Below are 25,539 nucleotides of genomic sequence, written 5' to 3'. Positions count from 1 at the left end.
GAGTATACAAGTTCCCCTGCTGTTACATATGAGTATACAAGTTCCCCTGCTGTTACATACGAGTATACAAGTTCCCCTGCTGCTCCATACGAGTATACAAGTTCCCCTGCTGTTACATACGAGTATACAAGTTCCCCTGCTGCTCCATATGAGTATAAAAGTTCCCCTGCTGTTACATACGAGTATACAAGTTCCCCTGCTGCTCCATACGAGTATACAAGTTCCCCTGCTGTTACATACGAGTATACAAGTTCCCCTGCTGCTCCATATGAGTATAAAAGTTCCCCTGCTGTTCCATAAGAGTTTACAAGTTCCTCTGTTGTTACATAAGAGTATACAAGTTCCCCTGCTCTTACATACAAGTATACAAGTTCCCCTGCTTTTACATACCAGTATACAAGTTCCCCTGCTTTTACATACAATTATACAAGTTCCCCTGCTGTTCCATAACAGTATACAAGTTCCCCTGCTGTTACATACGAGTATACAAGTTCCCCTCCTGTTACATACGAGTATACAAGTTCCCCTGCAGTTACATATGAGTATTCAAGTTCCCCTGCTGCTCCATACGAGTATACAAGTTCCCCTGCTGTTCCATATGAGTATACAAGTTCCCCTGCTGCTCCATACGAGTATACAAGTTCCCCTGCTGTTCCATATGAGTATACAAGTTCCCCTGCTATTCCATACAAGTATACAAGATCCTCTGCTGTTCCATACAAGTATACAAGTTCCCCTGCTGCTCCATACGAGTATACAAGTTCCCCTGCTGTTCCATAAGAGTATACAAGTTCCTCTGCTGTTCCATATGAGTATAGAAGTTCTCCTGCTGTTCCATATGAGTATACAAGATCCTCTGCTGTTCCATACGAGTATAAAAGTTCCCCTGCTGCTCCATACGAGTATACAAGTTCTCCTGCTGCTCCATACGAGTATACAAGTTCCCCTGCTGTTCCATAAGAGTATACAAGTTCCTCTGCTGTTCCATATGAGTATAGAAGTTCTCCTGCTGTTCCATATGAGTATACAAGTTCCCCTGCTGTTCCATATGAGTATAAAAGTTCCTCTGCTGTTCCATACGAGTATACAAGTTCCCCTGCTGTTCCATACAAGTATACAAGTTCCCCTGCTGTTCCATACAAGTATACAAGTTCCCCTGCTGTTCCATAAGAGTATGCAAGTTCCCCTGCTGTTACATATTAGTATACAAGTTTCTCTGCTGTTACATATGAGTATACAAGTTCCCCTGCTGTTCCATATGATTATACAAGTTCCCCTGCTGTTCCATACGAGTATACAAGTTCCCCTGCTGTTCCATACAAGTATACAAGTTCCCCTGCTGTTCCATACGAGTATACAAGTTCCCTGCTGTTCCATATGATTATACAAGTTCCCCTGCTGTTCCATACGAGTATACCAGTTCCTCTGCTGTTCCATACAAGTATACAAGTTCCCCTGCTGTTCCATATGAGTATACAAGTTCCCCTGCTGTTCCATACGAGTATACAAGTTCCCCTGCTGTTCCATATGAGTATACGAGTTCCCCTGCTGTGCCATACGAGTATAAAAGTTCCCCTGCTGTTCCATATGATTATAAAATTTCCCCTGCTGTTCCATACGAGTATACAAGTTCCCCTGCTGTTACATATGAGTATTCAAGTTCCTGTGCTGCTCCATACGAGTATACAAGTTCCCCTGCTTTTCCATATGAGTATACAAGTTCCCCTGCTGTTCCATACGAGTATACAAGTTCCTCTGCTGTTACAGACGATTATACAAGTTTCTGTGCTGCTCCATACGAGTATTCAAGTTCCCCTTCTTTTCCATATGAGTATACAAGTTCCCCTGCTGTTCCATACGAGTATACAAGTTCCCCTACTGTTCCATACGAGTATAGAAGTTCCCCTGCTGTTCCATATGAGTATAACATTTCCCCTGCTGCTCCATATGAGTATTCAAGTTCCCCTCCTTTTCCATACGAGTATACAAGTTCCCCTGCTGTTCCATACGAGTATACAAGTTCCCCTGCTGTTCCATATAATTATACAAGTTCCCCTGCTGTTCCATACGAGTATAGAAGTTCCCCTGCTGTTCCATATGAGTATAAAATTTCCCCTGCTGTTCCATACGAGTATACAAGTTCCCGTGCTGCTCCATAGGAGTATACAAGTTCCCCTGCTTTTTCATATGAGTACACACAGATGCAAATGCTGCACTTTGTAACTAAACCACTGATTCAATGCAAATAATATAGCTTGGCTGATACAATAAGTGGATATCATATAGCTTGTAACAGGTGCACTGAACAGAACCGTAACCAATGTAGCATGTAGTCAATGGAAGTAATCACTTGTAACAAACTGAGGGTAGAATTTCTTAATCAACTTCATGATTCAAATATGGTAAAAATCAAAAATAATAAATATAAATTAATGATTACAAATTAATATTTCAACAAATTTTTATTATTACACGATATTTAGTATCACATTTCAGAAAGCCTCAAAACGAGGCATTTCTGATTTTGTATTTAATGTTCAATGCAGATGCATCTTCACACTAGAATTATGGGTTTTTCTATTTCACTTTATTAGAATTTAAATATCACATTTTTTTCACGAAGATACACCCCTTGCCCATTATTTCCCAACGCTCAATGTAACTTAATATATTAGTTGTCGGAGGAATAGATACAACAATATCACTTAAATGTATAAAAAGTTTTTTGTTTAAGTGTCTCCGATTTCCAGTTGTCTGCTATATGTATATAACAATATCCCTGGTACCAATATAGTTTACGTGTATATTACCAATATTATTGAAACCACGTATGAGATTTTATTTATTTCACTTTTTGAAAGTTTGATACTAGAATCAACTCCCATTTCCTCTGAGAGTCTGCAGTACATTGTTATAACAATAAGTTCAGATTTTTTATCTTATATTTTTTCATTTTTCTTTTCAACTTATTTTTATTGACATTTGTTTTTGTCTACCTACGGAGCAATTTTATCTTAACATCCTATTAACCGCGTACCGATATAATTAACATCTTGCTTTTATGGTCATTAGACGTTTATATTATATTGTATTCCCATAAGTAATTTACATTGATACAAGATTCATATACATTGAATACTTAGAATCCAATATTAACTTACGCTAAGCCCTTTAAAAAGGTTCTCATTTTGACCTAGCATTATTCCGTTCCCACAGACAGCAGCAGCTGTCCCTTTAATTAAAGTACACAGGTGCTCCCATTGTGACGTAGGCAGGCAAGCCTTTTTAAGTTGTTTAATGTTTGTACAAGTTAAGTCCCTGACGAAGTGCCTCCGGGCAGGAAACGCGTCGGACATTTGCTATTGTTTCAGTGTACCCCTGAGTTTGTTTGACACCCTGTTAATGATCTTACAATAAAGATATTATTTTTTACTTGCACAAACCCTGCGGCTGCAATTTGTCCCACCAAAAGGTAACCTTTATTGCTTATTTTCATATGAGTATACAAGTTCCCCTGCTGTTGTATACAAGTATACAAGTTCCCCTGCTGCTCCATATGAGTATAAAATTTCCCCTGCTGCTCCATATGAGTATTCAAGTTCCCCTGCTTTTCCATATGAGTATACAAGTTCCCCTGCTATTCCAAGAGACACCAGAAACGATGCACCCCATCCAACAAAGGGAAAGATATGCAAATCAGAACACACCGATTCATGATATGAACGAACAACACCGAGCATCCACATCAGGGCATTCTTTTTTAGGGAAACCACAACAAACAACCAAAGAATTAGACAGAACTTCGACCAAAAGGAAGAATTCATGTCCAAAGGAAGAATTCATGTCCAGAAGAATTCCAAACTCCTATAGAAAAAAGAATACTCACAGAGGCAAGAGGGGGGGAAGGAAATTGAACAAAAGAACAATCCTTCCCACTGACATTGCCAATCCCCCGTCTAAAGGAATATTCAATTTAAGCACAAAAGAACTAACAGACAAAGAATCCTCAGTATTGAACTATGGACTATCATTTGCTCCATCCAAAGGTCTTAACAAATTTGATAAGTTTGTGAACGCTAAGGAATTTGTCAGGAAACTGACACTCAAGAGACATTTTATGAAGTCTCCATCAGAAATGCACAGATCGTATCAAAACAACATAACAGTTAATGAGAGCATTTACTTACATACTGATCTGAAACCAAAATCTTCCTTCTTCCCAGTTACCAGCAAAGGGAATGCCATTGAGACCTTTGACACAATAGTGTGTAATGAGATCAGAGATCTAAAACAACACAAATTGAATAAACATAAGCAGAATCTTTCGAGGGAACAGTTCAACACCATCAAAACCCTTGAGAATAATCACGACCTCATCATTAAACCTGCGGATAAAGGTGGGGGTATCGTTATCCTCAACAAGGTCGACTACGATCAAGAATGTGACAGAATTCTGTCAGATAGACAGACATATGAAATACTCAAAGGGAACCCCATAGATGGTTTTAAGAAAGAATTGGATGAAACTCTAAGAGGAGCCAGGGAGATTGGAATCCTGAACGATAAGGAATTCAAATACATAAGCATTAAACACCCCATCACGCCGGTGTTGTACTATCTCCCTAAAGTCCACAAATCACTAACCAAACCACCAGGCCGACCTATCATATCGGGCATTGGTGGTTTGTCAAGCAACTTGTACGAATAAGTGGATAAACAATTACAGAAATACGTGGTACAACTACCATCATATGTGAGGGACTCTACTCAAATACTAAACATTTTGGAAGGTATACAATGGGAAGAAAACTATATATTAGTAACATGCGATGTTACTTCCCTTTATACCTGTATACAGCATGAAGGTGGTATTGAGGCAGTTAATTTCTTCCTCAATAAAGATCCAGAGCTACCTGAACAACAAAGAGACTTTATCATTGAGGGGATACATTACATTTTAACCCACAATTACTTCAACAATAGAGGAATCTACTATAGACAAGTTTGTGGGACAGCCATGGGGACCAGGTTCGCGCCCAGCTACGCCAACTTGTATATGGGTTACTGGGAACGCATTTTCTGGGACTCATGCCCAGCGAGCGCGGACCTGGTCCTCTACAACAGATACATTGATGACATCATCATGATCTGGAAAGGATCAATAGAAGATCTAGAGTACACTATCAAAGTGATGAATACCAACATGCACAACCTTAGATTCACTCATGAATTCAGCAAACATGAGATTACTTACTTGGACTTAAAAATCGTAATTAGGAATGGCAAATTGGAAACGTCTACATTCTTCAAAGAAGTAGACTGTAACAATTATATCCATAAAGATAGTTGCCATCTTAACAGATGGAAGTCGAACATACCTAAGGGGCAACTGCTGAGATTAAAGAAGATTTGTTCAGATCCTAAGAAATGGGAAGAGCAAGCCATTATTCTAAAAAACAGATTTATGGAACGGGGATATGAAGAAGAAGCCCTCGAAAATGACATAGAAGAAGTGAGACAGAGAGATAGGAAGGATCTCCTGTCATATAAACCAAAGAAAGTCTACAGTAATTTGGATGGAGACCAACTGACCATCCCCTTTATTATGGAATACAGCAAAAATAGACATATTGTGGAAAAGATCGTAGAGAAACATTGGCCACTATTAAGAAACGACGAAATTATAGGGGATAGGCTAACGCCTCGCCCAGTATTTATATACAGAAAAACAAACAATTTGAAGAACAAACTTTCTCCAAGTATACCCAGGAACGCAATAACCAATACAAGAGATGTATATGGTAGAGAAGTCAAAGGTTTTTTTCCGTGTGTGAGTTGCAAAGCCTGCCAGAGGGGAGTGAGAACAAAGGAATTTACCTCGTTTAACACGAAGGTTAAATATAAGATCAAGGACCTTATAAAGTGTAGCAGCAAAGGAGTAATCTATATGATATGGTGTAGTTGGGGTTTCCAATATATAGGACAAACATCCAGAACCCTGAGAGATAGAATCAGGGAACACCTATTAAAGATTAAACACAAAAACACAGAAACAGCATTATATAGACACTTCCTAACCCAACACCAGGCTAAGCAAAAAGACTTTAGCTATATTGGCATCCAACTAGTCACACCAAATTGGAGGGGTGGAGATCAAGAAAAAAGACTACTAACTGCAGAATCAAGATGGATCTTTAACATAGACTGCCTACACCCTAGGGGTCTGAACAATAGGGAAGACCTGTCACACCTATTGAGCCTGAAATGAATCTTTATGGAAATGGGAATTAGTCCATTTGAGGGTACTTAGCATGTATTTTCATACTAGCTAGAACAGTTACTTTTTGAAGGACTATCAGATGTTAAATAGGGATAGGCAGTCCATTAGGCACCATAGGGCATTCTTGTTTCCTAGTATACCCCTTATTGCCATGTCGTACACAAATTTTTCTGAACCTCGATCTTTAATTAGTTTGGAAGATATAATGTACTTTTAGCCCATGCATTTTCTAGTCGTATCTTTTAGTCACATCTTTTAGCCACTTTTTTAGCTAGTTTTTTACACTTTTAGATAGTACTATTCGCTGATTGTATTCCCTATTTTAATTCTAATCATTTTAATTTTAATTCTAATCTTTTTAATACCTAACATGTGCAGGATTTTAGGAGTATGTTATAATATATTATGTACAGGTTTATGTGTTAATTGTCCCCTTGTATATTTTTTAGACTGTCCGTATGCAAATTCATCCAGTTTTTAAGATTTTTTCTCTATGTCATCAAGTATATTTTTAAGCAGATTTTTAAGTACACTTGTTAGTGTTTCTCTATGTCACAATTATATAATCGGATGTCCAAACCTTGTATATTCATGCCGATATTTAATGTATGCGACATTCACATATGTATTCAATTTGACTTAGTTCCATTATCGTTTTTATTTTTATATCTATATATGTATTTCCCCAGTATTTTATCAGTACGATCTAAGTTCACCTGATCTTATTTAAGTTCCGGATATACTACTGGTTTGGCCAATCAGTTGTTCTCGTAAATTGTTGTTTTTTTGGACTAGCCGGTTCTTTACTGTTATACCCGCTAATTAGGCACGCGTGCCGCTAACTGCCCAATACCATCACAGGAAGTGATACCCAAATTTAATGGAAACAATAAAGAGCGAAACCGTAAACAGTTTTGACACGAGGTAAGCTCTAGACACTTCCGGTTTTTATCGAGCGTCAGAAACGATCTATATACTTCCGGTTTATCGAATCTTAGCAACCAAGTAATGAAGATATAAACAAAGTTTAAGGCTACTACTGTTTGCACCGACATCTGGTTCTAAGTGTTTGGGAAGTATAAATCATAAAGGAACATCGCTTCCATATTGGGAATTAAGATACACATATTCCCTTCCGGGTCGGTACTAAAGAATTGGCGCCAAAAGATGACAACACTGATTGGCTAGCCATAATCTTAAATAGAGCCACCATTATACACCATCCATAGTCTTGAAAAAGACCCAGATAAGGGCCGAAAAGCGTTGGCAAAAATTGGTGAGCACTTTTCCTAAATTATTTGTTTATGTATTAGCATTATTGCACTATTTTAGATTTCTTTTACAGGTTGAATTGAGGAATTGAGGGATTGAACCCAGGGTTAACCGGACATCCCCTCACTTACTACACAAACACTTGTATGGACTCAGCTTGAGGACCAACTCAAGGAGGATTTACTAACAGATACACACATTTTTTTCATTCTCACATTGGATTTGACTTTTCACCACCATCACCACGGTCACATATTTTTATAATATATTTTTTATTTATTTTTTATTTTTTCATTTTTCATTTTTAATCAATTTTTTTGGATTTTAAGAATTTTTGACCACATTTTTTTATCACTTTTGTACCACTCTTTTTCACTGTCACATCGATATGACTTTTTAGGGACTTTTTATATTTTATTCCCACTGTCTTTGAACATTCCACATTGTTTATAGGGAATATTATTTCCCTAGGATTTCCCAACGATTTCTATTGTCAGCCATTTGTGTAATATCAGTTTTTTATCATCATATATTATGTGTTATTGTTTATTATATTGTAACATGGATCCATGATTTTAAATTTAATCTATTTGTATTAAATTTTAATTTTAACCAAGTTAAGTTGAATTTGTACTAATCCAAGTAAAGCTAATAGAGCTATTTGAGACGTCATAGAACATCTCTGACCTATTTTTAAACCTGCTTAGTTTATATCTAGCTTTCTGTTTGATTCTATTTCCTCGGCCTATGTTAGGCGCTCCTAGGTCTTTCTTACATTACATACCTCTTTCTAAGGGATAGCTAGGTTCCCTTTTGTACCCAGGAGCTAGTAGGAATACCGTGTGAGCGCTGTGAGACATCATATTTATATGTTCCATACGAGTATACAAGTTCCCGTGCTGTTCCATACGAGTATAGAAGTTCCCTTGCTGTTCCATATGAGTACAAAATTTCTCCTGCTGCTCCATATGAGTATTCAAGTTCCCCTGCTGCTCCATATGAGTATAAAATTTCCCCTTCTGCTCCATATGAGTATTCAAGTTCCCCTGCTTTTCCATATGAGTATACAAGTTCCCCTGCTGTTCCATACGAATATACAAGTTCCCCTGCTGTTCCATACGAGTATAGAAGTTCCCTTGCTGTTCCATATGAGTACAAAATTTCCCCTGCTGCTCCATATGAGTATTCAAGTTCCCCTGCTGTTCCATATGAGTATAACATTTCCCCTGCTGCTCCATATGAGTATTCAAGTTCCCTTGCTGTTCCATATGAGTATAAAATTTCCCCTGCTGTTCCATATGAGTATAACATTTCCCCTGCTGTTCCATATGAGTATAACATTTCCCCTGCTGCTCCATATGAGTATTCAAGTTCCCCTGCTTTTCCATATGAGTATATAACTGGATAAGAAGCAGAATATATACATAACTGGAGAATCTGAAGCTATTTTACTCTTGATTGGCTTACTGGTTTTATACTAGGGCTGTGCAATTGTGATTTTTATTAAAATATTTTGAAAACATACATTTTGCATTCAAAAACGGATTTAAACAGCTTGTTCCCCTTGCACTTTGCACTGCAAAGTGAATAGGCAAGAAGAAAGAACACTACCAGTCCGCCACCTTCCATTTCTGTGCACACATCCGGACGTTTTAGAACACAAAAATCAAACCACAACATACAGGCATATGCCCATAGAAAACAGTGATAGTTTTTAGCAGAAGCATTTTTGATAATACAAGTATAATGGAAAAATGTTAACATTCAAAATTGAAATACACATTTCAATTTTGAATACTGTGTCCCTTTAAGAATAGCGGAAACACTGTTCAACATTGTAACAGCAACATGCTACAATACCCTTTCAAAGGCTTATTCTAAGCTAAATGCTGAATTAGACGCAACGTTTAGCATTTCCCATTATATACACAGGCTGATGATAACAAAATGAACAGCCTTTTGTAAAACCCAGGTAATTTAATCTCTATTTCTGTGGGTAAATGTCCCAACCTCCACCCTGGTACTATTAGTCTAATGTAATGGTCCCTTGAGAGACTGAATATAATTCAGATGAGGAACAGTCTGTTCAATATGAAATGTTATAAAACAATCTTCATGTACAAGTCATACAGGGTGTCTCAGGAATTGCTACATTTTTTCCCAATTGATCATAAAATGTTTCATTAATTCCATGCCATCTAAATTCCTTGTAAACTACTCAAGTAGAATGAATGCTTCACATTTAACCCCTGTACTTCTATTTTCCTGGCCTGGAGCAGTGATCTAAAGCCACCAGTGCACAATAAAATTTGTATTTTAAAAATCTTACAAAATGAATAATTGAACCACGCACACAAAAATATACAGAAAAAAATGGTATTGTTAAGTTGCATCAAAAATCGTACCAACATCTTCACCAAAAATCGTAACAAAATTCTTCAACAAAAATAGTAATGAAATTCTTCCACCAAAAATCGTATTTTATCAAAAACTTAAAATTTGTATGTAAATTACTCAGGAATAAATCGTATTAAATATGTACAACGTAAATTGTAATTTAAGTACACTTGATGCGCAAAAAAACCCACATAAACTCATACTTATAAGTACAAAATACAAACCGTAATTGTTGTTTTTTAGTAAAATTAACTCAACATGGGCATATAATGTCTCTCTAATCTCAGCATAATTCTGTTAAAATTTTCGCACTGCAGATCTCAGTTTTTTCTCACTAACTAAAAGGTGGCAAGCTTTTCTCAAAACACTGAAAATAATTATAACCTTAATTTTCATGCTTATGAAAATATAGATAATTGTAAGATGCTTTACGCTGAAATTAGCATAATGTGGTTTATATTGGCTGCAGGATTTACTTTTAAAAGTGTGCCCCCTGCAAACTGCTAACCGCTTTATGGAGCAAAGTGTCCCTGTCCAGTGAGCTCCATTACTTAACAAAGGAAACATCTCGCCACTTGGAGAGTTTGCCCCTTTTTTCCGATAATTCCACCAGGGCAGCCCTTGTAAGGTCGGCGAGAAAAAACATCTTGCAAAGTTTAGATCATCTGGTCCATAGTTGTTACTATGGGGTAGATTTATTAAGCAGCGGATGCTGCATTCTACGCCCATCATTTCAGGTCCACCTTTAACGAAAGTTAAGAAACAGCAGTCATAAGACGGCTGCTCCTTAACTTCTACGTCACCCTTTAGGTGGTGGACTGAAATCATCCGGATTCGTATGGGATCGGGATGATTGACAGCTCCTGCTAGCAGCCGCCGGTGAGCAGTGGGCGGCATTGCACAAGTATTTCACTAGAAATGCTTTTACAATGATAAATGATGACTGACTATGCTGTTGGCAGTCTTGAGAAAGGCCTAGAGGAGGCCGAAATGCGTTGACCACAGCTGGTAAGCACTATTCTGATTTTATATAAGTTTTTAGTACCATCTACACTATTGTTGTTTTTATTTGCTTTTAGGCTTAATTTATGATTTAAAAAGAAAAAAAAAGAAAAATTATTTTTTTTTGGATTGGAGTTTCTCCCAACCACCAAAGGTTCTCACCATCAGGAACAGGAACACTAGCCCATTAATTGGGTTTGACCTAAAAGACCGTTGACTTTATTATCACCATCAGGAACCTCAGACGGACTCTCACCACTAGGAAAATAAGGTTTCCTTTTCTACACATTATTAACTTTTGACTTTTATTTGGATTTTCACATTTAGCCTTTTTTAGGATTTTGTTTCTTGGATTACAATCACTGACTTTGTTCTCTTTTTTCCTTTTTTTTTTTTTTTTGATCACTGACTTTGTGCTCTTTTTTTCATTTTTTGAGCAGCATTTTTTCATTTTTTCCTTTGTAATGTTTTCAATTTTTCACATAATTTTTTTCACTTTTGATTAAGCAAGTTGACACTCTGTTTTCTTTATATTTGCAATCACTAAGGATAATTTTTCACTCCCTTTTTTATACACATTATCACCACCAACACTGGTACACAATGGGGGGATAGTTATCAACGTGTCTACTTTTCCTGCCTTCGCCGGCCCAATACGCCTGCCTAAGCTCGCCTCACATCGCCGCCGCAGACCTGCAAAAATTCGCCTAAGTTATCAAAAAAGCTGTCAAAAAGCCGCGCACCAAGTACGGGGCGATGAGCAGCGGACTGTGAGAGTTATCACTCATCCGATCTCGCTGCTCTTCGGCTTTTTCACAGCTTTCTTGCTAGCCTGTCACTAAGCACCCACACTAAACTACACTGTTCTACCCCCTATACCGGCGCCCCCGGAGCCCCCCGCAACTAAATAAAGTTAGTAACCCCTAAACCGCCGCTCCTAGACCCCACCACAACTCTTATAAATGTATTAACCCCTAAACCGCCGCTCCTAGACCCCGCCGCAACTCTTATAAATGTATTAACCCCTAAACTGCCGCTCCCGGACACCGCTGCCACCTACATTATACCTAGTAACCCCTATCCTGCCCCCCCTATACCGTTGCCCTCTATAATAAAGTTATTAACCCCTATCCTGCTGATCCCGCACCTCGCCACAACTAAATAAATTTATTAACCCCTATCCTGCCCCCCATTACACCGCCGCCACTGTAATAAAATTATTAACCCCTAAACCTAAGTCTAACACTAAACCTAACACCCCCCTAACTTAAATATTAATTAAATAAATCTAAATAATATTTCTATTATGAACTAAATTAATCCTATTTAAAACTAAATACTTACCTTTAAAATAAACCCTAATATAGCTACAATATAAATAATAATTATATTGTAGCTATCTTAGGATTTATTTTTATTTTACAGGCAAATTTCAATTTATTTTAACTATGGAACAAAAGCTATTAAATAGTTATTAACTATTTAATAGCTTACCTAGCTAAAATAAAGAGAAATTAACCTGTAAAATAAAAACTAAAACCTAAGTTACAATTACACCTAACACTACACTATACTTAAATAAATTATTCCTATTTAAAACTAAATACTTACCTGTAAAATAAACCCTAAGATAGCTACAATATAATTAATAATTACATTGTAGCTATCTTAGGATTTATATTTATTTTACAGGTAACTTTGTATTTATTTTAGCTAGTTAGAATAGTTATTAAATAGTTATTAACTATTTAATAACTACCTAGCTAAAAGAAATACAAAATTCCCTGTAAAATAAATCCTAACCTAAGTTACAATTAAACCTAACACTACACTATCATTACATTAATTAAATAAATTACCTACAAATAACTACAATTAAATACAATTACATAAACTAAAGTACAAAAAATAAAAAAAGCTAAGTTACAAAAAATAAAAAAAATAAGTTATAAACATTTTAAAAATATTACAACAATTTTAAGCTACTTACACCTAATGTAAGCCCCCTAATAAAATAACAAACCCCCCAAAATAAAAAAATGCCCTACCCTATTCTAAATTTAAAAAGTTCAAAGCTCTTTTACCTTACCAGCCCTTAAAAGGGCATTTTGTGGGGCATGCCCCAAAGAATTCAGCTCTTTTGCCTGTAAAAGAAAAATACAACCCCCCCAACATTAAAACCCACCACCCACATACCCCTAATCTAACCCAAACCCCCCTTAAAATAACCTAACACTAATCCCCTGAAGATCATCCTACCTTGAGTCGTCTTCACTCAGCCGAGCAGCGATGGAACCGAAGAGGAGACCCGGAGCGGCAGAAGTTATCATCCAAGCGGCACTGAAGAAATCTTCCATCCGATGAAGTGATCCTCCAAGCGGCGCTGAAGAAGTCTTCCATCCGGGCGATGTCATCTTCCAAGAGGCGCTGAAGAAGTCTTCTATACGGGCGATGTCATCTTCCAAGCGGGGTCTTCAATCTTCATCCCGCCGACGCGGAACATCCTTCTTTACCGACGGACTACTGACGAATGAAGGCTCCTTTAAGGGATGTCATCCAAGATGGCGTCCCTTCAATTCCGATTGGCTGATAGGATTCTATCAGCCAATCGGAATTAAGGTAGGAAAAATCTGATTGGCTGATTGAATCAGCCAATCAGATTCAAGTTCAATCCGATTGGCTGATCCAATCAGCCAATCAGATTGAGCTCGCATTCTATTGGCTGTTCCGATCAGCCAATAGAATGCGAGCTCAATCTGATTGGCTGATTGGATCAGCCAATTGGATTGAACTTGAATCTGATTGGCTGATTCAATCAGCCAATCAGATTTTTCCTACCTTAATTCCGATCAGCCAATCGGAATTGAAGGGACGCCATCTTGGATGACGTCCCTTAAAGGAGCCTTCATTCGTCGGTAGTCCGTCGGTAAAGAAGGATGTTCCGCGTCAGCGGGATGAAGATTGAAGACCCCGCTTGGAAGATGACATCGCCCGGATAGAAGACTTCTTCAGCGCCGCTTGGAGGATCACTTTATCGGATTGAAGATTTCTTCAGCGCCGCTTGGAGGATAACTTCTGCCACTCCGAGTCTCCTCTTCGGTTCCATCGCTGCTCGGCTGAGTGAAGACGACTCAAGGTAGGATGATCTTCAGGGGATTAGTGTTAGGTTATTTTAAGGGGGGTTTGGGTTAGATTAGGGGTATGTGGGTGGTGGGTTTTAATGTTGGGGGGGGTTGTATTTTTCTTTTACAGGCAAAAGAGCTGAATTCTTTGGGGCATGCCCCACAAAATGCCCTTTTAAGGGCTGGTAAGGTAAAAGAGCTTTGAACTTTTTTAATTTAGAATAGGGTAGGGCATTATTTTATTTTGGGGGGGGTTGTTATTTTATTAGGGGGCTTAGATTAGGTGTAAGTAGCTTAAAATTGTTGTAATATTTTTAAAATGTTTGTAACTTATTTTTTTATTTTTTGTAACAGCTTTTTTAATTTTTTGTACTTTAGTTAGTTTATGTAATTGTATTTAATTGTAGTTATTTGTAGTTAATTTATTTAATTTATTTAATGATAGTGTAGTGTTAGGTTTAATTGTCACTTAGGTTAGGATTTATTTTACAGGTAATTTTGTATTTCTTTTAGCTAGGTAGTTATTAAATAGTTAATAACTATTTAATAACTATTCTAACTAGCTAAAATAAATACAAAGTTACCTGTAAAATAAATATAATTCCTAAAATAGCTACAATGTAATTATTAATTACATTGTAGCTATCTTAGGGTTTATTTTACAGGTAAGTATTTAGTTTTAAATAGGAATAATTTATTAAAGTATAGTGTAGTGTTAGGTTTAATTGTAACTTAGGTTAGTTTTTATTTTACAGGTAAATTTCTCTTTATTTTAGCTAGGTAAGCTATTAAATAGTTAATAACTATTTAATAGCTATTGTACCTAGTTAAAATAAATTGAAATTTGCCTGTAAAATAAAAATAAATCCTAAGATAGCTATAATATAATTATTATTTATATTGTAGCTATATTAGGGTTTATTTTAAAGGTAAGTATTTCGTTTTAAATAGGATTAATTTAGTTCATAATAGAAATATTATTTAGATTTATTTAATTAATATTTAAGTTAGGGGGGTGTTAGGGTTAGTGTTAGACTTAGGTTTAGGGGTTAATAAATTTATTACAGTGGCGGCGGTGTAGTGGGGGGCAGGATAGGGGTTAATAAATGTATTATAGGTGGCGACGGTGTAGGGGGGCAGATTAGGGGTTAATACATTTAATATAGGTTGCGGCAGGGCCCGGGAGCGGCGGTTTAGGGGTTAATACATATATTATAGTTGCGGTGGGCTCCGGGAGCGGTGGTTTAGGGGTTAATATGTATAGAGTAGCTTGCGGTGGGCTCCGGGAGCGGCGGTTTAGGGGGTAATACATTTATTTAGTTGCGGCGGTGTAGGGGGGACAGATTAGTGGTGTTTAGACTCGGGGTACATGTTAGGGTGTTAGGTGCAGACGTTTCCCATAGGAATCAATGGGATGTCTGGCAGCAGCGAACTTGTACTTTCGCTATGGTCAGACTCCCATTGATTCCTATGGGATCCGCCGTCTCCAGGGTGGCGGTTTGAAAACCAGGTACGCTGGGCTGGAAAAGTGCCGAGCGTACCTGCTAGTTTTTTGATAACTAGCAAAAGTAGTCAGATTGTGCCGCACTTGTGTGCGGAACGTCTGGAGTGATGTAAGAATCGATCTGTGTCGGACTGAGTCCGGCGGATCGAAGTTTACGTCACAAAATTCTACTTTTGCCGGTCTCTAGCCTTTGATAACTAAGGCGAATCAGCCTCGCCACAAATACGCTGCAGAATTCCAGCGTATTTGAGGTTGACGGCTTGATAACTAGGCCCCTTTATCTCTTACGGTATCCTCCTCCTAGTTGATATCAGCAATCCATTCATTTGATTTACTGCATTTTTTAATCCACACATTGGATTGATTTCTTTCAGACATTGTTTGGAATTTTAACTTTCTCATATTTTTATTGGGGCTACGATTATTATTGCCTCTGCATCATTTTATATTCAGTGTTTTTATATAGATATATTCAATATTTAATTTGTACAAGAGTGGATCCACATCTTATTGTTTTTATTGTCATTTATTACCACTGTACCCGCCGTGGCATGTTTTATTCTTGTGTAAAGTACTAGATTTACAATTAAAATATTTCTAAATACACACTCTACACATTGTACAACACCTAGCCCATTTGAGGCGCTCTGAACACATTTATTTTAAAAGAAAGGAATTTGTTGAAACATTTTAATTTCACAATAGCTATGGAAGGCTTTCGCTCCTAAATGGCAGGCACATTATTTATACTGAAGTGCAATGCCAAAGTTCAACCAAAACATTTCTTCAGTAAAGCTTTTAAAGTACATCTTACTGTGGAAAATTAGTAAGAAAATCACATTTAGAAGATTTAGGGACTTCAGCCCATAATACTCCTAATTTTATGAGAATAAGTTGATGATATGTCGACAGGTATAGTTAGTAATTACCCTGACTCATTTTCCTACAAGCAAATTGTATTACTTTGAGGAGAAAATGAGAGAGTTGTGTGGAAAAAACTTTCCACACTAGTGTGTTACTAAATAATATTCATAAGGAAGGGATTCATTTAAAGCACTGGTTTTTAAACCTGCTCTCAGGCCTCCCTAACAGGACAGATTTTTAGGATATTTGAACTAGAGCACAGGTGAAATAATCAGCTTATTATTAATATAATTATTTTACCTGCTCTCACATAAGGTAATCCTGAAAATCTTGTCTGTCAGGCAGGACTGAGGACAGGCTTGAAAACCAGTAATTTAAAGAAACAAACATTTTCGTAACATAAAGGAGTCTGCCCTATTTTTTTTTAATCTACCTACGAATTCAAATGTAATACTCAGAAGAATCTTACGTATAACACCAGCACAAGAGTTTTAATTGTATACCACTTCTGCTGGAAGACTATTCTGGTTATCTACTATATTTGGCGTTAAATAGTGCTGTTACAAATTACTCTTGGGGGGAAAAAAGAACTTAAAGAGCCACTAAACCCAAAATCTTTCTTTCATGATTCAGATAGAGAATAGAAATGTAAACAACATTACAATTTACTTCCATTATTTATTTTGCTTCGTTTTCTAGATATCCTTAGTTGAAGAAAAAGCAATGCACATGGTGAGCCAATCACATGAGGCTTCTATGTGCAGCATCCAATCAGCAGCTAGTGAACATATCTAGATATGCTTTTCATCAAAGAATATCAATAGAATAAAACAAATTAGATAATATAAGTAAATTAGAAAGATGTTTAAAATTGCATTCTCTTTCTAAATCATAAAAGAAAAAATGTGGGTGGCATGTCCCTTTAACATTACAATGACTTAGGTTGGTTTTCCAATAATAATAAATTAAAGGGATATGAAACCCATTTTTTTTTGTTTCATGATTGAGATAGAGCTTGAGATTTTAAACAACTTTCTAATTTACTTCAATTATCAAATTTTCTTCATTCTCTTGGTATTTTTTTATTGAAAAGAAGGGACGTAATGCTTAGAAGCCAGCCCATTTGTGGAGCACTATATGGCAGCAGTTTTGCAAGAATGTTATCCATTTGCAAGAGCACTAAATAGGAGCACTATTAGGGATGTAAGCTCAGGAGTGTGCACGTTAGGATCACTATATGGCAGCAGTTTTTTAAGAATGTTATTCATTTGCAAGCGCACTATTTGCTGACATGTGATGCTTCAGATGCCTACCTAGGTATTACTTTAACAAATAATACTGTAACAACGAAACAAATTTGATAATACAAGCAAATTAAAAGCCTTTTTTTAAAAAGTATGCTCTGTGTAAATCACAAAAAAACATTCTTTTTATCCCTTTAGCTTCACCCTATTTCTCTTTATCTTACAGAATAACAAAGGTACATACTCAGAAATGTGCAGCCATGAATCTTTCCCAGCTTGTCTTGCACCAAAGAAATTCTTTTTAGAATAAAAATAAAAAACCATGTGTATAGGGACACTCTATACCTTGATTGATTCTTCTTTTGGGATCTTTTTAAACAGTTGGACTTTTCTTTTCGGAAACTGTGTATCTTCTTGGCGAAACGGTTACACATATGGGAAGTGACAAGGAGAATTGAGTCATAAAGTCAGACTTATCCCCACAGCTGGAGTTTTGATTCAGAACAGCACTTAATGAAAGCATCAGTTTTCCTTCAATAAAAGATTATACACTGGATGAAAGGGAAAAAATGTCTTTCATTTTCAAGATTTAGGTTTTTCCAGCACCTCAGCAGGGGGCACGATAAAAACTTCGCTAAATAAATGTCTAGTAAGCAGATATTTCTGCCCTTTTCTTTTACAGATGCATAGCTGGCTACGCACAATCTCCTAAACCAAGCAGTGTCTGGAATGTGACTCATTCCAGGATTGGTTTCCAGGGTTAATTTTGAAACATTATTACTCAGACGTACATGCTGTTTATTGCTTGGTTACTTGTTTTATTTTCTATGAGGATCTTAGAGGGCCAACAGGGATAAGTTTTGAGGGGGTCAAGGAGAGCAAATGCCCCCTTCCCTTGTTTGCGCATCTGCAATCTAATACCTATCTAGAGGCAGTAGAAAACCTCTTGCAAACTAGGCATAATAATTTGGCTCTCCTGCTCCTCTTTGCCACTAGATTGACGAGAATGTGACATTTTTTTAACACATTACACTACACTTGTGATCTTTATATTTTTTCCTGTTACCAAATGTAAAAACATCATGTTCTATTATAAATTGAATGCTTTATTGGGATTAATATGTCTGATACATAATATAAAAAAACTAATGCTTTAGTCAATACATTATTTATAGTTAATCATCTACAACACGTCCCTAAGCTACATACCCAAAATATATTATTTGGTATTTGAATCCTAGAACAAATGTTCCCCTAGTTTGTACTATTGAATGTTTTAAATGTTACCTTTCACAATTTGAATGCAACATTTGATTTTGGGATCACCCATTCATGAGATGAAGTACTGATTTGAATGTTAATTATCAAAGTCTTATAGTATAAGAAGCAGCAATATAATATTACAATGAAATGCCATCACTTTTAAAATAGGGAAATTTAACATTTGTTCGCAACAGTGATTTTCCGAATGCAAAGAAACCAGACAGATGCAACAAACATTTATTGCTGGGCTGCTTAGACTGTGGCACGTGTGCCGTGTCTGACTATCGAAATGTTCATGTGTCTCTCAGCGCCACTTAACACAAAAAAGGCACCAGCAGTTCCCCACTCTCATTAGGAAATATCATGTGTATTGGTAGCAAATTCAGGAAATTATAGTATATACTGTTAAAATAATTTCATTAATTCCTTTTGTGTATAATGTTTAATTAAAACTTGGCTAGATTACGAGTTTTGCATCATGAGTGAAAAAGCAGCGTTATGGCTCTTTTTCACAACCGTCTTGTAGGTGCAGCTGTACCGCACACTTTTTTGGCCCTCACGCTATGTAAATTCCGCACTTTTTAAACAGTCCTTTTTCAATGGGACTTCCATAGCGCAGGTATTATGAGTTTGCCTGTCCGGCCAAAAAGAGAGCGGTACAGCCCATAACTACAAGATCCATACCGTAATCTGAAAGTCAGTAGTTATGGGTTTTACGTTACAAAGCTGTACCATAAAACTCATAACTAAAGTGTTACAAAATACACTAACACCCATAAACTACATATTAACCCCTAAACCGCCACACTCCCGCATCGTAAATACTAGTTAAATATTATTAACCCCTAATCTGCTGCCCCCAATGTCGCCGCCACTATACTAAAGTTATTAACCCCTAAACCTCTGGCCTCCCACATCACTAACACTAAATAAATATATTAACCCCTAACCCTAAGTCTAACCCTAACACCCCTAACTTTAATATAATTAAAATAAATCTAAATAAAACCTACTATTATTACCTAAATAATACCTGTTTAAGACTAAATACTTACCTGTAAAATAAACCCTGAGCTAGCTACAATATAACTAATAATTATATTGTATCTTGCTTATGTTTTGTTTTTATTTCACAGCTAAGTTTGTATTAATTTTTTACTAGGTAGAATAGTTAGTAAATAGTTATTAACTATTTACTAGCTACCTAGTTTAAATAAATTCAAATTTACCTGTAAAATAAAACCTAACCTGAGTTACACTAACACCTAACATTACACTAAAATTAAATAAATTACATTAAATAAATACAATTAACAAAATTACAAACCCCCCCCACTAAATTACACAAAATAAAAAAGAAATTATTAAAAATTTAAACTAATTACACCTACTCTAATAGCCCTATCAAAATAAAAAAGCCCCCCCCAAAATAAAAAAAAACCCTAGCCTACACTAAACTGCCAATAGCCCTTAAAAGGGCCTTTTGCGGGGCATTGCCCCCCAAAAAATCAGCTATTTTACCTGTAACAAAAAATACAAACAACCCCCTAACAGTAAAACCCACCACCTACACAACCAACCCCCCAAATAAAATCCTATCTAAAAAACCTAAGCTCCCCATTGCCCTGAAAAGGGCATTTGGATGGGCATTGCCCTTAAAAGGGCATTTAGCTCTTTTACATTGCCCAAAGTCCCTAATCTAAAAATAAAACACACCCAATAAACCATTAAAAAAACCTAACACTAACCCCCGAAGATCCACTTACAGTTTTTGAAGACCGGACATCCATCCTCAACGAAGCCAGGAGAAGTCTTCATCCAAGCGGCAAGAAGTCCTCAACGAAGCTGGGAGAAGTCTTCATCCAAGCGGCAAGAAGTGGTCCTGCAGGCAAGCAGAAGTCTTCATCCAGACGGCATCTTCTATCTTCATCCTTCCGACGCGAAGCGGGTCCATCTTCAAGACATCCGGCGTAGAGCATCCTCTTCTTTCGCTATCTACTGAAGAACAAAGGTTCCTTTAAATGACGTAATTTTCCCTTGGGTAAAAAATCTTATTGGCTGATGCAATCAGCCAATAGGATTGAGCTTCAATCCTATTGGCTGATCTAATCAGCCAATAGGATTGAGCTCGCATATTGGATCAGCCAATAGGATTGAAGCTCAATCCTATTGGCTGATTTCATCAGCCAATATGATTTTTTACCATTTAATTCCGATTGGCTGATAGAATACTATCAGCCAATCGGAATTCAAGGGATGCCATCTTGGATGACGTCATTTAAAGGAACCTTCATTCTTCAGTAGACAGCGAAAGAAGAGGATGCTCTGCGCCGGATGTCTTGAAGATGGACCCGCTCCACGTCGGAAAAATGAAGATAGAATATGCCGTCTGGATGAAGACTTCTGCCTGCCTGGAGGACGACTTCTTGCCGCTTGGATGATGACTTTTCCCGGCTTTGTTGAGGACTTCTTGCCGCTTGGATGAAGACTTCTCCCGGCTTCGTTGAGGATGGATGTCCGGCCTTCAAAAACTGTAAGTGGATCTTCGGGGGTTAGTGTTAGGTTTTATTAAAGGGTTTATTGGGTGGGTTTTATTTTTAGATTAGGGTTTTGGGCAATGAAAAAGAGCTAAATTCCCTTTTAAGGGCAATGCCCATCCAAATGCCCTTTTCAGGGCAATGGGGAGCTTAGGTTTTTTACATAGGATTTTATTTGGGGGGTTTGGTTGTGTGGGTGGTGGGTTTTACTGTTGGGGGTTGTTTGTATTTTACAGGTAAAAGAGCTGATTTCTTTGGGGCAATGCCTCGCAAAAGGACCTTTTAAGGGATTTTGGCAGTTTAGAGTAGGCTAGGGTTTTTTTTATTTTGGGAGGGCTTTTTATTTTGATAGGGCTATTTGATTAGGTGTAATTAGTTTAAATATTTGATAATTTATTTTTTATTTTGTGTAATTTAGTGTTTATTTTTTTTGTAATTTAGTTAATTGTATTTAATTAATGTAATTTATTTAATTTTAGTGTAATGTTAGGTGTTAGTGTAAGATTTGGTTAGGTTTTATTTTACAGGTAACTTTGTATTTATTTTAACTAGGTAGCTAGTAAATAGTTAATAGCTATTTACTAACTATTCTACCTAGTTAAAATAAATAAAAACTTACCTGTGAAATAAAAATAAAACCTAAGCTAGCTACAGTGTAACTATTAGTTATATTGTAGCTAGCTTAGGGTTTATTTTACAGGTAAGTGTTTAGTCTTAAATAGGTATTATTTAGGTAATAATAGTAAGTTTTATTTAGATTTATTTTAATTATATTAAAGTTAGGGGTGTTAAGGCTAGGGTTAGACTTAGGGTTAGGTTTAGGGGTTAATATATTTATTTAGTGTTAGTGATGTGGGAAGCCAGCGATTTAGGGGTTAATAACTTTAGTATAGTGGCGGCGGTGACGTTGGGGGTGGCAGATTAGGGGTTTAATAAATGTATGTAGGTTGTGTCGACATTGCGGGCAGCATATTAGGGGTTAATAAGTGCAGGTAGGTGGCGGCGATTTCGGGGGCAGCAGATTAGGGGTTAATAAGTGTAATGTAGGTGTCGGGGATGTCGGGGGTGGCAGATTAGGGGTGTTTAGACTGGGTTTATGTTAGGGTGTTAGATGTAAACATAAATTTTCTTTCCCCATAGGAATCAATGGGGCTGCGTTACGGAGCTTTACGCTCCTTTTTTGCAGGTGTTAGGCTTTTTTTTAACCGGCTCTCCCCATTGATGTCTATGGGGAAATCGTGCACAAGCACGTAAAACCAGCTCAAACCAGCGCTGGTATTTGTGTGCGGTATGGAGCTCAACGCTGCCATATTGCCTGCTAACGCCGGGTTTTTGCAAACCTGTAATAGCAGCGCTATTAAAGGTGAGTGGTGGAAATAACTTGCAAGTTATTACAGAGCCGCTCATAGCGCAAAACTCGTAATCTGGCCGACTATTCTTATAATCTAAATTTATTCTGAGCCATTATCTTTAGCATAAGTGTGAGTATAATCTACTGTGGCCCTATTCTTAAGTGCTCTGAAACATTCACCCATTACAACCTTTGCATGCTACAAGGAGTGCAGGCAGCTCAATATAAACCATCTCGTGGACCAGTGCTGGGTCCCGACTCTTGGGGACTGATCATCAAAAACCTTCAGGCATGGATAGAAATCACACAAAATCTTTGGCGTCTTTTTTAAATGTATATGAAACCCCAAAATTTTCTTTCATGATTCAGTAAGAGCATGTGATTTTCAGTATCTTTCTAATTTACGTTTATTATCAATTTTTCTCTTGGTATTTTTAATTGAAAGGCAGGGACATATGCTTAGGAGCCGGCCCATTTCTGGATGCAGTTCTGCAAGAATGTTATCCATTTGCAAGAACACTAGAGGGCAGCACTATTTCCTGCCATGTAGTGCTCCAGATGCCTACCTAGGTATCTCTTCAACACAGAATATCATGGGAACGAAGCAAAATTGGTAATAGAAGTCAATTGGTGACTTTTTTAAATTGTTGTGCTGCCAGGCCAGAGAGCTTTAGGTCATTAGACCCTTAGTTTAAGGTACCCTGCATTAGACAAGTAGTTTAGAGATACAAATATGTGATGTCTCCGTAACAAAGCCTTTCTCTAGACCATGCCCATGTGACACTTCCTTGTACAGAGAAGTACAGCAGGGTTTGAAACAGTGTCTAACATTCACAATTTTATCACACCTCATAATCACCTAGATTACAAGTGTTGCGCTAAACAGGGTGTGAAACTAACGCCAAAAAAATGCGTTATTGCACTCTCCATAGCGCTGCTATTACGAGTTACTGAAAAGCCTCCTTGTGCTGTACGTTATGGTGCGTTAAGCTCCATACCGCACAAAAGCCAAGGGCTGAGTTTACGTGCTCATGCACGCTTTTCCCCCGTAGTCATTAATGGGGAGAGAGTGTTAGAAAAAAAACTAACACCTGAAGGGCGGAATGGCAAATCACCGTAACGCAACCCCATTGATGTCTATGGGGAAAAGAAAGTTACATTTAAACCTAACACCCTAACATAAACCCCTAGGGGTAGGTTTACCAATGTCTGTCCGCGTATCATGTCCGACAGACATCACTGAATGCCGACAGCATACATTGTCGGCATTTATCATTACACAAGCAGTTCACCAGAACTGCTTGTGCAATTCCGCCCCCTGCAGATTCGCGGCCAATCGGCCGCTAGCAGGAGGTGTCAATCAGCCTGCTCGTATAGGATTGGGCGGATAGGAAGACCGCAGCCTCAGAGGCAGCATATAAGTTATGGAGCAGCGTACTTTAGACCGATGTTTCATTTTTAAATCTACCCCCTAGTCTAAACACTACTAGTCCGCCGCCCCCCGGCATCGCCTTTTTAAAGGGAACATTCGGCCCTTGTTAAATTTACCCCCTAGTCTAAACACCACTAGTCCGCCGCCCCCCTACATCGCCGACACTAATAAAAGTTATTAACCTCTATTCCACCGCTCCCCGACATCGCCAACACTAATAAAATGTATTACCCCTATTCCGCCGCTCCCTAACATCGCTAACACTAATAAAAGTTATTAACCCCTAATTCGCCGCTCCCCGATATCCCCAACACTAATAAAAGTTATTAACCCCTAATCCGCCGCTCCCTGATATCGCCAACATTAAATTTAATTATTAACCCCTATTCCGCCACTCCCCGACATTGCCGACACCTAAATAAACCTATTAACCCCTAAACCGCCGGCCCCCCACATTGCAAAACACTAAATTAAACTATTAACCCCTAAACCTAACACCCCCCCAACTTTAAATTAAAATAACAATATAACTATCTTAAAATAAATACAAATTTACCTGTGAAATAAAAAAAAAACTAACGCCTAGATTTAGAGTTCTGCGTTAGCCGTCAAAACCAGCGTTAGAGGCTCCTAACGCTGGTTTTGGGCTACCGCTGGTATTTAGAGTCGTGTAGGTAAGAGTCTAACGCTCACTTTGCAGCCGCGACTTTTCCATACCGCAGATCCCCTTACGTCAATTGCGTATCCTATCTTTTCAATGGGATCTTTCTAACGCCGGTATTTGGAGTCTTGGCTGAAGTGAGCGTTAGAAATCTAACGACAAAACTCCAGCCGCAGAGAAAAGCCAGGAGTTAAGAGCTTTCTGGGCTAACGCCGGTTCATAAAGCTCTTAACTACTGTGCTCTACAGTACACTAACACCCATAAACTACCTATGTACCCCTAAACCGAGGTCCCCCCACATCGCCGCCACTCTATTACATTTTTTTAACCCCTAATCTGCCGACCGCACAGCGCCGCCACCTACGTTATCCTTATGTACCCCTAATCTGCTGCCCCTAACACCGCCGACCCCTATATTATATTTATTAACCCCTAATCTGCCCCCCAAAACGTCGCCGCCACCTACCTACAATTATTAACCCCTAATCTGCCGACCGGACCTCACCGCTACTCTAATAAAGTTATTAACCCCTAATCCGCCTCAATAACCCTATAATAAATAGTATTAACCCCTAATCTGCCCTCCCTAACATCACCAACACCTAACTT

The 25,539-nt window shown here is 37.7% G+C and overlaps 1 protein-coding gene across 2 annotated transcripts in view; it reads right to left on the bottom strand.

Moving 5' to 3' along the window:
- Positions 1 to 25,539, bottom strand: part of LOC128660121 (gap junction gamma-1 protein) — a 315,999-nt gene that overhangs the window by 189,342 nt on the left and 101,118 nt on the right. Inside the window, exon 1 of one of the 2 annotated variants that reach the window (XM_053713764.1) lies at positions 17,930 to 18,051. The exons of the other annotated variant lie outside the window; for it this stretch is intronic. The gene's annotated coding sequence lies outside the window, so the exon portion shown is untranslated. Of the gene's footprint in view, positions 1 to 17,929; positions 18,052 to 25,539 lie in introns of those variants that run through there. 2 annotated transcript variants of the gene reach the window in all.

The sequence above is a fragment of the Bombina bombina genome, chromosome 5 (assembly GCF_027579735.1).
Source record: "Bombina bombina isolate aBomBom1 chromosome 5, aBomBom1.pri, whole genome shotgun sequence".
In the NCBI taxonomy this organism is placed as follows: domain Eukaryota; kingdom Metazoa; phylum Chordata; class Amphibia; order Anura; family Bombinatoridae; genus Bombina; species Bombina bombina.
This window is presented reverse-complemented; position numbering and strand designations above follow the sequence as displayed.